Consider the following 15,581-nt stretch of genomic DNA (forward strand, 5'->3'; position numbering starts at 1 on the left):
CCGTAACTAAAGTTAACTGGAGTTTTTTTAGGCCAAGCTGGCAGTTGGGCATAACTTTGGCTAGGAAAGTCCGTTTTGGACGAATTTTTTTTTGATTTTGGGTATTTTGGACCTTCTGAAGCCATTGGCATAGGTTTCACAGCCATATGACATCATTTATAGGTTTTTTAGCTTCGTGGAAGTTCCAGGAGCCACCAGGGCCAAATCAGTTTGGGAGATGCATTGGGAATTGTGCCGCCAGTGAATGTGGAACGAAGGTCATTCCTGAAGGTTTTCAGAATTATGAATCCATTTCTACAGATCGTTTTGCCTTCTGAGGCATTCTTCTCACTGTTTAGCTTCAGGGAAGCTTTCAGGGCCACTAGGGCCATTTCAGGGATTGAGCTGTTTGGGGGCTCTGTTCATCCGTTTTTGGTGATTCAAAAGCCTATGTCTGCTATTTGCGACCTCCTAAGTCTAATGGTAGAGGTTTCAAAACCAATTGAGGTCATCTTCACCTCGAAATTCTCCATGCAAGTTTAAAGGGCTACCAGGGCCAATTGGGGAAAGTACTGTATAAGGTACAAAATTCACTGTTTAGTGTTTGGGAAAGAGCATGTTTGGCTAATTCCTATCTTCTAATTATGTATTTACATTTAGATCTGTCCTTTGAGACACCCATATTCTTGTATTAGCCTTTGTAGCAATTTTAATACAAGAGGATAAGCCTAGTTGGAGAGGCTTGGTCTAGCAGATGTAGCCTAGAGGGGGGGTGAATGCTTTATCATTTTGATGTCTTTATTTGCTAAAGATGATATGCTAAACAAAACTGATATAAAGTATTAAACAACAAATAAATATAACTTGCATACACACATAATCACTTGTTCAGCTACAGAAAGTTACTTGTCTCATTCCGCAAGACCTTAAACTTCAAGTATGTGTATGTCAAAGACTTCTAAGTGTTTACTTTGTTATTTCTTTAGGAAGAGCCTGTAGAGGGCCAGGTAGCCTCTGGAACTCATCCTCGTTTTAGAGGTGACATGTCCGGTGAATGCCCCTATAGTCTATCTCTGTATAAGAAATAATAAGTTTATACATTTTTAGAGGTCATTTGGAGTGTCTAGCTCACAGTTGAAATTATTGGAAATGGATACCTTGCACCCTATTGAGGGCCCTGAAATCGGGTCAACAACAAGGGGGATACCCACCCAGTCAGGAACCTGGTTGGCGGCTCCGTGCCCGTTTGGTGTAGCGGGTCCGACTGGGGATAACGGGACCAGCTTCCCGATCTAAGGGGTGTGTGTGTGTAGAGTTTGGTGATGTGTGTGTGTGTAGAATATGATAATGAAAATCTGGAATTATTTCTAAGCTAATTTAATTCTAAACTCTGAGACTGAATTTTATACTACTTTAATCTATCAAGAACAACACATCTAATCTACGCTAACCCGGGATAGAACTTTTTCCATTATGCGATCTAGAAAGATTTCACACAATAACTGGTAATGAAGATTATTCGGCTATTATGAGAATATAAATCAATTAAGATGAACCATCCTGCATAAAAAGTTAAGCAAAACGGTTGTGAACAGCATATCGCATAATCAGTTATTCATGTATTAAGCACAAATCAATGACTCCACCGTACAAAAGTGCCAAATGGTAGTCCACTCATTCATACATTAACATATAAACAACATCAACTGTATATTACTCTAAGAATGCAAGCAGAAATTCATCAAGAGATAAAAGTACCATTTATGACTGATTTTATACTCACAGACCTTAAGCAATAACGATCTATTTCTACTTACTTCTAATGCCTACTAAGAGTACAGAAGTGCAACATCAGTAGTAGGTATTAAAATGTAAACATGAATAAATCTCGATCTGTCCATTCATCAAAAACCCCCTCCGAGGGTGCAAAAGTGCATGTTCTGAGGACAAGTTTTTTGACAAATTTCCGGACCCTTCTCCAATGCAACGAGAAGGGTTAAATACTACTAACCGGCTAATTTTAATTACACAAATTTAGGGAACGGCTTCAAATGACTGCCCTTTTACTAAAACAAATTTATTTCTAAAAACTGAATCTAATTTCTAATCATTTCTGCATCTGCTCCTTAGTGTTGTAAGCGATGCGCTGTTCGCCGTGAAAGAGTCGACTGCTTGTCCTTTCCTTTTGTTCGAGCTTGAAAATTAGAAATAACAAGAGGTTGCACCTCTTTCTGACAAACTAGAAGATATTTTTGAAGGTGTTCTTCTGGAGGAGTGTCTTCACGGCGTGTATACTTAGTACAACTCATATTTCTTTCAAACTGATTGTGCTGTTGCTATTTCGGTTTCCGGCCGTGCGAATGACTCAATGAGTTGGGGATTTTGTTGCCTGAACGATTTTCTCAATTGAAACTTGTTTCCATTCTTTGTTCCAGGCTTTTCTGAGACGTCTTTCCCCTTAAGCATTTTTCTTTTTGCTTTACCCAATTTGGGACTCAGGATCTTTCATAAACGATTTTCTTTTGTGCGCCTTTGACTCTGAGTCCTGGATAGCCTATTTCCATCAGCATTTGTTGAGTGCTACTCTGAAATCCGTGGCCCTGCTGTATGAGGTATCCATCTGCGAAGTCATCTCCTCTCTGTTCTTCTAGCTCTGGCGCTTTTCCTTAGATGTTTCCTGCATATAGATTTATATCAGTTGCTGACTTATAGTTCACGTAAATGAAAAGAGACAGAAGAAAAGATTGACATGAAAGCAATTAAGTTCCAATGAATGCATAATCATGTCACCCATTATGACTTGACTCTTCGAAAAACGCAACATAATCATCTTTGGATACACAGGCGTACAATCATTAATTTCCCGTAAGGTGCGCGCCTAATATTGGGCTCACAGATCATGCCGAGGAATGCCTGCGACGAATGGCTTCTGCGATTTGTATCGCAGCGTCGAAGATTGCGATGTAAATAAGTGGTATCGCAGCAATTGATGGTCTCATTCGTCGCAAACCATAGATCACAGGTCACAGCTTTGCATGGTCGCAAATCGCATATCGCAAGATCGCAAGGTTTTTGCTTTGTCACTTTGTGCTGCTTATGCGACATTGCGACGTGCGACGTCGCATATCGGCCGTCGGCGGTTCTTTAGGTTTTCCCTTTTTGAGCGCTTTTAATGCATGCGGTGCGATGAGTTCTCGCGTCGCTCCCTTTCAGTGTATTTATGCGCTTTGGGAGAGCGCTTCTTTTTTCCTTTGCGACGCGATATAGCTCTTAGGGAGTTAATACAAAAGATTTTTCAAACAAAAATATTTTTTGGATTTTTGGTTAAGGGTCCCCCTTTGCTTGATGTTATTACTAATATTAAACAAAGAGGGGGTTTTTTGGTGACCACAACAATGGCGATTCACTGTGAAGAACCAGTTATCTTTGCATTTCTATTGACCGTTCACTTCCGAAACAGCAAAATTTTTATATGTCTAAATTTTGTTATGGACAGATAGAGTAGATTACCCCTCACCTTGTCAACGATATTTTGTCTCAACCCTTTTTATATCCCAATTGCTTGCTTCCTCAGGTTTTTTCTTGCATTCGCATCAGACATTACTTGGTCTTGATTAAAGATAAAATAAGGTCTTCTCTGCGTACTGACTTAAAAGTATGCTCATTTGTCGTAGGTAGAGCCTCTGCTGCCCACAAGCGTCCATAGCCTCGACAGGGTTACCATGTTATCCAGCAATGATCCTTTTTCCTGTTTGAGGTTACTCGTAACATTCCAGAGAAAAATCCTTTTTGACACATTTTTCCTTTCTTAATTCTCTAAAGAACAATGTCTTGGTTTGGTGGCCAAATTATGACACAGTCATTCACTTGATTTACACTTTTGCTGAACAAGCCGGCTCGTGATGAGACCTCTTGTCTTTTGATTGCAACAATCTTAAGTCGTTGCCCTGTTTTGATAGACAGTATTGGCAAAGTCAACAAGTTATAACATCTGTGATCATGATAAGCCGGCTCGTGATGAGACCTCTTATTCTTTGAGATATAGTGTTTTCCTTGGATTGTTTCTCTGAATGCTGTAATTTCCTTTTAGCAGGGAGGAAGTCATTGTTTTTCCTTAAGAAAGCTCTGGACGACAATAATAGAGTTTTTTGAAAACAACAGCTTTGCAGAGAATGCTTATTTTATTATTGATGATACCTTTCATTGTGCCGATACAAAACAATTCTTTTACCAAAGGTTGATTTTGTCAAAGTTTTTTAGAGGTTGAAACGAGTATTGTAATCAAAGTGAAGTTAACTCTATTTGTCAATAATAAAATTCAGATTTTCAAAAATTTTGCTATTTGTACAAGCGAAATCAAAATCTGATAGAGAATTGGCGTGCTCTTTCATGAATCCTTTTTAAATGATCATTTACAATGGTTTTTATTCATAAAAAGAGAAAAACAAAACAAAATAAAAACTAAAAACCAAATCTATCCTACAAAAATTAGAAGAATTCTCTTCTATGGAAAGTATAATTTAAGAATCAGTCCATTGACAGGTAAAGAATCTATCCTACCTGCCAGATCCTGCAACACGAATGTAGACGGGCCTACGACTTCTACAATCTGAAAAGGGCCAAGCCACAGCTTTTGAAATTTCGTATGTTTGCCCTTTTCTTCATGAGCCTTATCCCATTTCAAAACTAAATCACCCATCTGAAAGTTTTTTCTGGTTATGATGCTTGAGTCAAAAGAAGATTTTATTAGCGCTTGGTGATGAGCATGGGTTTTCCTAGCTTGTTCTCTTTGTTCTTCTAGTTTGATTATTTCCATTTGTCTTAATTGTAAAGAGGAAGTAGATACTTCATCGATATATTGCACTAAAGACAAAGAGGGAATGACTAGGTGAGTCGGAAGAACCACTTCTCTCCCATAAACTAAATTAAAGGGAGAAGTGCCGATTGAAGCTTTCTTTGTGATTCTATCAGCCCATAAAGCATTTACCAGCGCTTTGTGCCAATTCTTTTGGTTTTGGTCGACTGTTCTTTTGATAATTCTGATTAGGTTCTTGTTTGTTGACTCAGCCAATCCATTACCTTGCGAATAGTAGTTGGCAGAATATTTCAGTTTGAACCCTCTTTTAAGCGCAAACTCAGTCATAGTATTTCCAGAAAAATATGAAGCGTTATCAAACATTAATGTTGTTGGCAATTCAAACCTAGTGATGATAAATTGATCTATGAATTCAATAATATTTTCAGAATGAACTGTCTTGAGAGGAACTGCTTCTACCCATTTGGTAAAATAATCAGTTGCCGTAAGGATATACTTATGCTGCTTAGAAGAGTGAGGAACGATCTCACCTATTATGTCCAAGCCCCATTGACTGAATGGTTGGTCGATGTTGACTGGTTGTAGCGGCATGGACAGTTTCCTTTGTTTTCCTGCAGCAGTCTGGCAGACTTGGAATTTCCTTACGTGATTGTATGAGTCTTTGAACAGCGTGGGCCAATAATATCCTGCACGCAAGATTTTATGTGCAGTCGCATCTCCGGCATAGTGTCCACCCGCTGGTCCATCGTGGAGTTCCTGCAAAACCTTTTCGGCTTCAGTTTTCTCAAGACACCTAAGAAGCACAGAATCGTAATTCCTTTTAAACAAGACATCATTTATGAGCTAGTATTGTTTAGCTTTTAATCTTAGAGCTCTTTTCTTGGTATGATCCAGACGTGATGGAGCATACCCGTTCTTAAGAAAATAAATGGTGTCAGCATATGATGATTCTGCATCGTTTAGGCTTACCTCATACGCTTGTACCTCTTCAGATGAGTTCTCTGGGATTTGCGATGCTCCGGCTAACATCTTGCAGAAGCCTTGACCTCTTACGATGTTTGCTGGTTTGATCTCGAGATCATATTCTTGTAAAGCGGTAATCCAATTAGCTCTCTTTTCACCCACGTCTTTCTGCACCAAAAGGTTTCTTACCGCCAGAAACGGTACTATGACTTTAGTGTGGGCTTTAAGCAAGAAAGGTCTGAAATATTTGATCGCTTTGAAAATAGCATATGCTTGTTTCTCTACGTCTGAGTAATTAATTTCAGCACCTTGTAAGTTCGAGCTAAAGAATGCGATTGGAGCTTCCGCTTTCTCTTGATTTGCTTGGGTCAAAATCGCGGCATAGGATTTCTCTGAGGCAAAAGTGTACAAGATAAAAGATTCCGAAAAATTTGGGGTGGCCAAAGATGGAGCATTGATGATAGCTTGTTTGATTAAGTTGAACGCTTCGTGCTCATCTAGACCCCATTTGAAATTTGAATTCTTTTTTATCATATTTTGTAAGGGAGAAATAATACGTGAAAAATCCGGGACAAATCTTTTGACAAAATTGATCTGTCCAAGGAAGGATTGCATGGCTTTCTTGTTATGGGGTATGGATATTTCGGAGATTTCCTTGATTTTGTCGGGTTCTATGTGAATACCAGATTTCGACACTATGAATCCGAGCAATTTCCCTTCACTTAATGCAAAGAAAGATTTCTTTGGGTTGAGCGAAATCCCATACCTCAAGCATCTTTGAAAGATTTGCTTCAAATCTTTGAGATGGTTGTTTCGTTTTTTGGAGTACACTGTTATATCATCCAGGTAAATCACTACTGATTTATTGACTAGCCCTTTAAACGCAATGTCCATGGCTCTCTGAAAGGTAGCTCCGGCATTGATCAGACCAAATGGCATCTTCCGATATGCATAAGTGCCCCATTTGGTTCGGAACGTAGTCTTTAACTGATCATCGGGATGCACCAATACTTGATTGTATCCTTAAAATCCATCTAGGAATGACATTAATTCTGAGCTTGCTACTGCCTGTAATATTTGCTCCATAGGTGGGAGGGGAAAGTTATCTTTCTGACAGGCTTTGTTGAGATTTCGGAAAACGATACAGATTCTAATGTCTCCGTTTTTCTTCCTAACGGGCACCGTATTGGATACCCATTTAGAATGCCTTACGGGGAAGATTATTCTGGCTCTCAACAACTTATTAAGCTCAGTTTTTATCTGATTTTCTAGGTTAGGGTGTATTTTTCTGAGCTTCTGCTGGACAGGTTTTTCATTGTCAATCATAGGGATAACATGTTGAATGATAGAAGTGTTGTATTTCTTTAGCTCATCGTAATTCCAGGCAAAAACGTTTTTGTATTGTCTCAGAAGACGGATATATGCTGATTTCTCTTCAGGGGCTAGGCCGTGACCTAGGTTAACATTTTGTGGCTTCTGATCGGTCCCTAGGTTTACTAATTCATAGTTCAGGGTAGAACTGCAAAGTTTAGCATTGGCGGACTTTTTAAACCGACTTTTAAAATCATACAGATCTTCTAACTTGACCACTGATTTCGGTATAGCATTGTCAGAGCCATTTTGTTGTATTTGGTGATCATGATGGTCTTCATTGATTATCTGATTTGAGTAGGATCCTTCAGAAGTAAGGAAATTTACGATGTCAGGATCGTCGTTGAGCACTCTCCAATTGGTGATATTGTCAGGGATGGATGGTCTAAAGATTAATTCTATTGAAAACCTATCAGGACTAAAATCTTCGGAAGGGATAAGTCTAGAGGCTACGTTAGCTAACAGGTCTGCACTTGCGTTTTGAATTCTTGGAATTGACGAGATGTTAAATGCTACGAAATGTGCAGTGAGATCTTGAACTAATGATTGATAATGCTTTAAATGACTTGATAGGCAATGTATGGTGTTACGTACCTGTTTTACGACGATCTCCGAATCTCCAAAGACTTGAAGATACTTAGCGTTTAATCCGATTGCTTTGTATAGGCCTTGAACCAAGGGTTCGTACTCCGCTGTGTTGTTCGTGCAATCGAACTCAAGTCTGCATGTGAGCATAATCTTGTTCCCGTCTGGTTTAATCAGAACGCATCCTGCTCCTGCTCCCTCATTGGATTTAGATCCGTCAAAATATAATTTCCAAAATAAAGAGGTATTTAGAGAATTATCTAAAAAACTAAAACATTTTGAGTCATCAGTTTGGGAGAAATTTTCAACTTGGGATAAAACTGAATTCTCTAAGTATGGTGAAATATGAGCATTGAAATTACCTAGGAAAGAATCTATTGCGTAATTGCCTACAATGTTGCTATTGTATGTTATGGCTTCATTTTCTCCTTCCAGTTCTGTCACTATGTATTTTTGGTGCAACTCTCGTTCAACCTTTATCTGATTTGGTTTACCATTGTATGGTAACCACATGTGCGACCAGTCGGTTGAGAAATATCCGTGGAGTTTCTCCGACCAATCCCTGCTAAGAATCAAACCATAGAACTCAGGGATATCAGCTACTAGAATGTCGATAACCTGACACACTTTTGGGTTAGACGACAATCTTATGGTCACCTGATTAAGTTCACCAATCACTTCGACTTGGGATCGATCAAGTTGAACTATACGTACTGCGGATTTTTGAGGTTGCACATTCAATTTGGCACATATTGACCTGGGTAAAATATTCGTTGAAGCACCAGAATCGACCAAGCAATTGTGCACATTTTTATTGAAGATTTCATATGTGAGAAGAAAAGGAGGAGTATGAGATCTCGATCTTCCTCCAATCAAGGCGATGTCATTTGGATCAATTTTATTGATCGTGTTGGTTGGAGGTCTTCCCAGATTGTGGGAAGCTACAGCTGTAGGTAAAGATGTAGTAGGCACAGCATGTAATTCTTTCATCATTATTTTCTGCTGGTGTTTCAATTTACTCAATTCATACAGAGTGATATTAGCTCTAGTCTTCTTCATGTCATCAATGATGTTATATTCCATTTCATCCGACACTATTAGTGTTCTTGATGGAGGCGTTTGATCAGATTGGACTGGGCTAAGCTGGGTCGCTTTAGCAGTTGTCTTTTTTGTTGCGACCTTTTCTTTTGTTGCAGGGTTTGCGCCCTTTTGTTTTGGGGTAGTTTGGGGAGGATCAAGTTGATTTTTGCTTCTCGTGCTAACAGGAAATGCTTCTTGATCCTCTTCTTGTGGGAGGATGAAGTCCCACATTCCTTGTAGTTCTACGACCTCTTCCTCGTCGGTCTGCCCTTCAGTGGTATTCTCTTCTTCTTTGTCTTCTTCAGATTCAACGTTTGAGACAACACTAGGTGGTTTTACCTCCATGGGAGGATTTCTTTTAAAAGTCCTAAAGGGCTTTTTCGAAGAAGTCTCTGCTACTTGTTTCTTAATATCAATCATCTCATTGGACATGGCTTTCAACACTTTTTGTAATCCTTCCAAATCGAAAGGGTCTTTCGTTTGCTTCTTCTTGGTGTCTTCTTTGAAAGAGATCTTCTTAGATTTGCGTTCTTCTATAGCAGATCTCTTTTCTAGGGCTACCACGCGTTTTTCCATTGCTAACGCTTCTGTCAAGTTGTCAACTAAGGTGGTATTGTTTGCCCTATCTACGAAGATAGCCAAGTTTGGAGGTAAAGCCGTGATGTACCATTCACATCTTACTTCCTCGCTGGGTTGTGAAGCAGCGGGGATTTTGTTGAGGATCTTATTGAACCGTAAGTTAAAATCTTTAATGGGTTCTCTAGCCTCAGCCTTAAGATTAGATAGGTCATTGATCAATGTCGCCGTGGATCTGTCATCACCAAACTTGGTGAGGAACTGACTTTGAAAAATATCCCAGCTTGTGATGGATCCGGAAGGTAACGAAAAATACCACGACCCGACTGTTCCTTGCATTGTATAAGGGAAAAGCCGGACAACAGCGTCTTCGTTAGTGACTCCGTTGAGATTAACAGAAAGCATGAAATTATTGATATGTTCCTCGGCTAGCATGCCTGATTCCGGATTGAATTTAGGCAGCCATTTCTCAGGATGGGCCGGTATAGGGCTCAGGGGTGGAGGCATTAAAACCGCCCCAGGATTGTTCCATGGAGACTGGGCCATCATTGAGATGCTAGTTAATGGAAGTGTAGAAGATGATCCCTGATGCTGAGAAGATGAGGATATTAAGATCTTTGATGTTTGAAGAGGAAGGTTTGTAGAAGATGGGTGAGTGAGTTGGAATGAAAGAGTGGGTGGTTGACTTCGCGGTGAGGGAGTTGATATGGACGAAGTTGATGAAGGAGTCTTACTGTCAGAATCTGGTGGTGTTTTTCTTGCTCTTTTCCTGGTAGGAAGAGGGAGTTCACTTGGTTGTATGCCAAATTTTTCACTCTTTAATTTGGTAAGGGGATGAGCAGGGTTATACTGCGAAGTCACGCTGCTTTTAGATTTATCAGACTTCTGGTTAAAAATAGCGAATCCCTGGAGTTTAGGAATCAAAGTTTGAATTTCAGGGGGTTCAATGATAGATTGGTTTGATATATTCGAATATGTAGCAGTGGTAGATACTCGAGCGACTTCAAATTCCGGGTTTAACCGTGTTTGAGAAGTCGAGGGAGTTGATGAGGGTGTATTACTCTCATAATGGTATTTAGATATTGCTTTAGGTGCCATTCATAGTTCGTGCCCTCCTTCTAGCGCCAAATATGTTGAGGGCCCTGAAATCGGGTCAACAACAAGGGGGATACCCACCCGGTCGGGAACCTGGTTGGCGGCTCCGTGCCCGTTTGGTGTAGCAGGTCCGACTGGGGATAACGAGACCAGCTTCCCGATCTAAGGGGTGTGTGTGTGTAGAGTTTGGTGATGTGTGTGTGTGTAGAATATGATAATGAAAATCTGGAATTATTTCTAAGCTAATTTAATTCTAAACTCTGAGACTGAATTTTATACTACTTTAATCTATCAAGAACAACACATCTAATCTATGCTAACCCGGGATAGAACTTTTTCCATTATGCGATCTAGAAATATTTCACACAATAACTGGTAATGAAGATTATTCAGCAATTATGAGAATATAAATCAATTAAGATGAACCATCCTGCATAAAAAGTTAAGCAAAACGGTTGTGAACAGCATATCGCATAATCAGTTATTCATGTATTAAGCACAAATCAATGACTCCACCGTACAAAAGTGCCAAATGGTAGTCCACTCATTCATACATTAACATATAAACAACATCAGCTGTATATTACTCTAAGAATGCAAGAAGAAATTCGTCAAGAGATAAAAGTACCATTTATGACTGATTTTATACTCATAGACCTTAAGCAATAACGATCTATTTCTACTTACTTCTAATGCCTACTAAGAGTACAGAAGTGCAACATCAGTAGCAGGTATTAAAATGTAAACATAAATAAATCTCGATCCGTCCATTCATCAAAAACCCCCTCTGAGGGTGCAAAAGTGCATGTTCTGAGGACAAGTTTTTTGACAAATTTCCGGACCCTTCTCCAATGCAACGAGAAGGGTTAAATACTACTAACCGGCTAATTTTAATTACACAAATTTAGGGAACGGCTTCAAATGACCGCCCTTTTACTAAAACAAATTTATTTCTAAAAACTGAATCTAATTTCTAACCATTTCTGTATCTGCTCCTTAGTGTTGTAAGCGATGCGCTGTTCACCGTGAAAGAGTCGGCTGCTTGTCCTTTCCTTTTGTTCGAGCTTGAAAATTAGAAATAACAAGAGCTGGCACCTCTTTCTGACAAACTAGAAGATATTTTTGAAGGTGTTCTTCTGGAGGAGTGTCTTCACGGCGTGTATACTTAGTACAACTCAGATTTCTTTCAAACTGATTGTGCTGTTGCTATTTCGGTTTCTGGCCGTGCGAATGACTCAATGAGTTGGGGATTTTGTTGCCTGAACGATTTTCTCAATTGAAACTTGTTTCCATTCTTTGTTCCATGCTTTTCTAAGATGTCTTTCCCCTTAAGCGTTTTTCTTTTTGCTTTACCCAATTTGGGACTCAGGATCTTTCATAAACGCTTTGCTTTTGTGCGCCTTTGACTCTGAGTCCTGGATAGCCTATTTCCATCAGCATTTGTTCAGTGATACTTTGGAATCCGCAGCCCTGCTGTATGCGGTATGCATCTGCGAAGTCATCTCCTCTTTGTTCTTCTAGCTCTGGCGCTTTTCCTTAGATGTTTCCTGCATATAGATTTATATCAATTGCTGACTTATAGTTCACGTAAATGAAAAGAGACAGAAGAAAATATTGACATGAAAGCAATTAAGTTCCAATGAATGCATAATCATGTCACCCATTATGACTTGACTCTTCGAAAAACGCAACATAATCATCTTTGGATACACAGGCGTACAATCATTAATTTCCCGTAAGGTGTGTGCGTAATATTGGGCTCACAGATCATGCCGAGGAATGCCTGCGACGAATGGCTTCTGCGATTTGCATCGCAGCGTCGAAGATTGCGATGTAAATAAGTGGTATCACAGCAATTGATGGTCTCATTCATCGCAAACCATAGATCGCAGGTCGCAGCTTTGCATGGTCGCAAATCGCATATCGCAAGATCGCAAGGTCGCAAGGTTTTCGCTTTGTCACTTTGTGCTGCTTATGCGACATTGCGACGTGCGACGTCGCATATCGGCCGTCGGCGGTTCTTTAGGTTTTCCCTTTTTGAGCGCTTTTAATGCATGCGGTGCGATGAGTTCTCACGTCGCTCCCTTTCAGTGTATTTATGCGCTTTGGGAGAGCGCTTCTTTTTTCCTTTGCGACGCGATATAGCTCTTAGGGAGTTAATACAAAAGATTTTTCAAACAAAAATATTTTTTGGATTTTTGGTTAAGGGTCCCCCTTTGCTTGATGTTATTACTAATATTAAACAAAGAGGGGGGTTGTTGGTGACCACAACACACCCTTAAACAAGTACATTCCATTTTCAGATCATGGGTCCTCACACATGGTATCAGAGCTTAGGTTTAAAATCTAGACCTTGAAGCCTGTTACTTTGTTGAAAGTCGTGACCAAAACCAAAGAGAGTAGTACCCTCTTGATATCCCCAACCTAGCATATTTCCTATCATGTCATGGAAGTAGTAAACAGTATTCATTCAAATAATCAGATCAGAATGTAAGGAATGTCACCTCTAATTCACATTTTCAAATCATCAGATATAGTTGAAGGTATGTAATGTGTTCCAAGAATATCAAGAGTTGCTTCCTTCGATTTTTTTGTTGTTGTTGCCAAAACAACAATCTGTTGATACTCCAAGTCAAATCTTAGAAATTCATCGTCACTATTTTCCACCATGTCTACAAGATGCCTGAGATTTTTTACATGCACTCCATTGGAAGCCAGGACCTGTGTATTTACAATATCCTCATAACCAATATTTATATCTGCAACCAGAACCTGAGAAATTAACACCATGTACAAATTCCATGACACCTACAATTGTACAAATTTCCTTTCAAATAAAGATTTTATTTTGCACCTTTAATGGAACTGTATCACAACTAATCTCCACTAGAAGAAATACGATTCCATCGGCACACACAGATTCTGGTTTGCAGATTCTTTGTGATAAAAATGGCATTGTCTATCGAAAAAATACTTATCAATAGAATATCAGATCAGTTGGTTGTAGGTTTGAGACCTGCATATGCCATTTTTGCATTTTCGTTGTTATCCCCGGTGACCAGGTTTCTGTGTTGGCTCTCTGTTTTCCATTGTTCAATTTCCTCCTCACATTTTTTTTTAATATGGGGTCAGAAGGGTTGGAACCCCCGACCTCCCAACCAACCAATGAATTTATTTAACCATGCCAACCAATGTTGAACTAGATGATTCATTTGATGAGAGACTTACCGCCTCTACTTGAAGCATACTCCTGCTCTCTGACTCTCTTGGCTCAGGATTAGTCCCTGATAAATCTTGAGAAACAGATTCTTCACCTGTTAACTGACCTTCAGATCGTGTAGAATCTGGAACCACAGAATGGAGATTTGCAACAGAGCTCTCAGATTTCTCACCAAAATCATGAGGAACTGTGAATGATCCTCCTCCCTCTAAAGGCGGAGATGATTGAAATTCATTATTAAATGTACTCAGTTTCCTCATTTCCTTAGTACAAATAGAAGATTCACCTTGGATATTACTTGACTGCGCAAGGTGAGAATTGGATGCTTCTAGATCCACAACAGTTGTTTGCCCAATCTGGCTAGCAATATCAAAAAGGTTACCACCATCCATGGCTCCACTTGACTCTCCCAGATAATGACTCTTATCATCTGGGCAAGAATCAGAGGCCTGACCACTTCCAGAATCCCCCCATCTTCCAGAACATCCAGTCACTATTTCTCTGGATTGACTACTAGAGCTTTCACCAGGTGTCCCAAGCTCAGTCCCACCATGTCCATTTCAAATATCAAGCTACGCATCTTATATGCCATTCTCTACAAGATTAGAACTGAATCAACCAAAATTGTCCTCAAGTCAATCCTTAATGAATATATCTGAATCACCCCTTAGTGATATAGACAAGGCCTGGATGGAAGACAATCTGTTGGAGGCCAAACAAGCATTGGGTTATCCTCTGGAGACTTTAAGCAGCTTTGACGAGGATAGTCCTACGACTCATTTTGATACATTTCTCTACCTTGCATTCTAGCACGAGGAAAGTGAGAGGGCCAAGAAGTCCAGGTACGTGGGAATTGGGCACTCTAGGCTTTCATTTCTAGGTCAGTTTGTGCAAAGCCTTGCATTGGCAGAGTTCTTTTTACAGAGGTACCCGAGGGAGGGACCTACTTGTCTTAGAGAGAAGGCTTTTGGAATGACCAACAAGAGGGTGTTTCCCTATTGGATCAAAGTTTCCATCTTGGACAATCTGATATTCCCCTGCGATGATATCACTAGGATGAAGCAGCATGAGTGTGAACCTTCTATCAAGCAAGTATTCCAGGCACTTATGGGAGCAATTTACCTATGTTTTGGCATGGCGGAAATCTACCGTGTCCTTTTTGAAGCATTGGGATGGACCCAGATGCTGAAGATTTCCAGCCAAAAGAAAGGCGACAACTAGAAGACATTGATTATCTCTCCCCTGAATATGAAGGGAAGCAGCTAACATGGCAAGAAATGGTTGCATACGAGCATCCAGTCGATGCCTTATTTTCACATCCAAGGCTTTTCAGAGCATGTGTACCTCCTGGTATGCATAAATTTTGAGGAAATATTTGGGAAGTAAATGATCTACCCCATGTTTTACATGGATTGGGATATCCTTTGCCCATGTCTGATACCATCACCACAATTTTCAGAAGCCAGTAAAAAAAAAAGACCTTCAATCTCAGGTTGATGGAAGAAATACTTTGAACAACAGCTTCTTGTTCACTCTACCTTGATGAGGTAGGTCGATCCTGTGCAGTGTGATCTCTTCATGTCAAAATATCCTCCTCAAAACACTTACAAGTCCCAGGCATGATACTAAGGTATAGGTACAGGTTGCTTTGTATCATCAGCTTAATCTTTTGTAGCTTTTCCTCTGAATATTTGGCACCATTGTATATAATTCTTGCCTACACTTGATATCCCAGCAATAAAAGCAATATGCTTGACTGATTATTCACATCTACTACATGTACTGATACCCCGCAATTAAGAGTTGTGCTCGATGATGACAACTCTTGCACCTTGGAACTTCTATGCTTCAATGTCTATCAAGTTTGACTCAATTCAGAATTTCCTGAAGATGTAC

The 15,581-nt window shown here is 39.8% G+C and overlaps 1 pseudogene; it reads left to right on the top strand.

The window, feature by feature from the left end:
- The first annotated feature begins 14,270 nt into the window (after positions 1–14,270).
- LOC149256208 (ribonuclease III domain-containing protein RNC1, chloroplastic pseudogene) lies at positions 14,271–15,154 on the top strand (annotated as a pseudogene).
- The last annotated feature ends 427 nt before the right edge of the window (positions 15,155–15,581 follow it).

The sequence above is a fragment of the Pinus tabuliformis genome, chromosome 7 (genome assembly GCF_031772625.1).
Source record: "Pinus tabuliformis cultivar Carrire ecotype Pingquan chromosome 7, CPIR1, whole genome shotgun sequence".
Classification (NCBI taxonomy): domain Eukaryota; kingdom Viridiplantae; phylum Streptophyta; class Pinopsida; order Pinales; family Pinaceae; genus Pinus; species Pinus tabuliformis.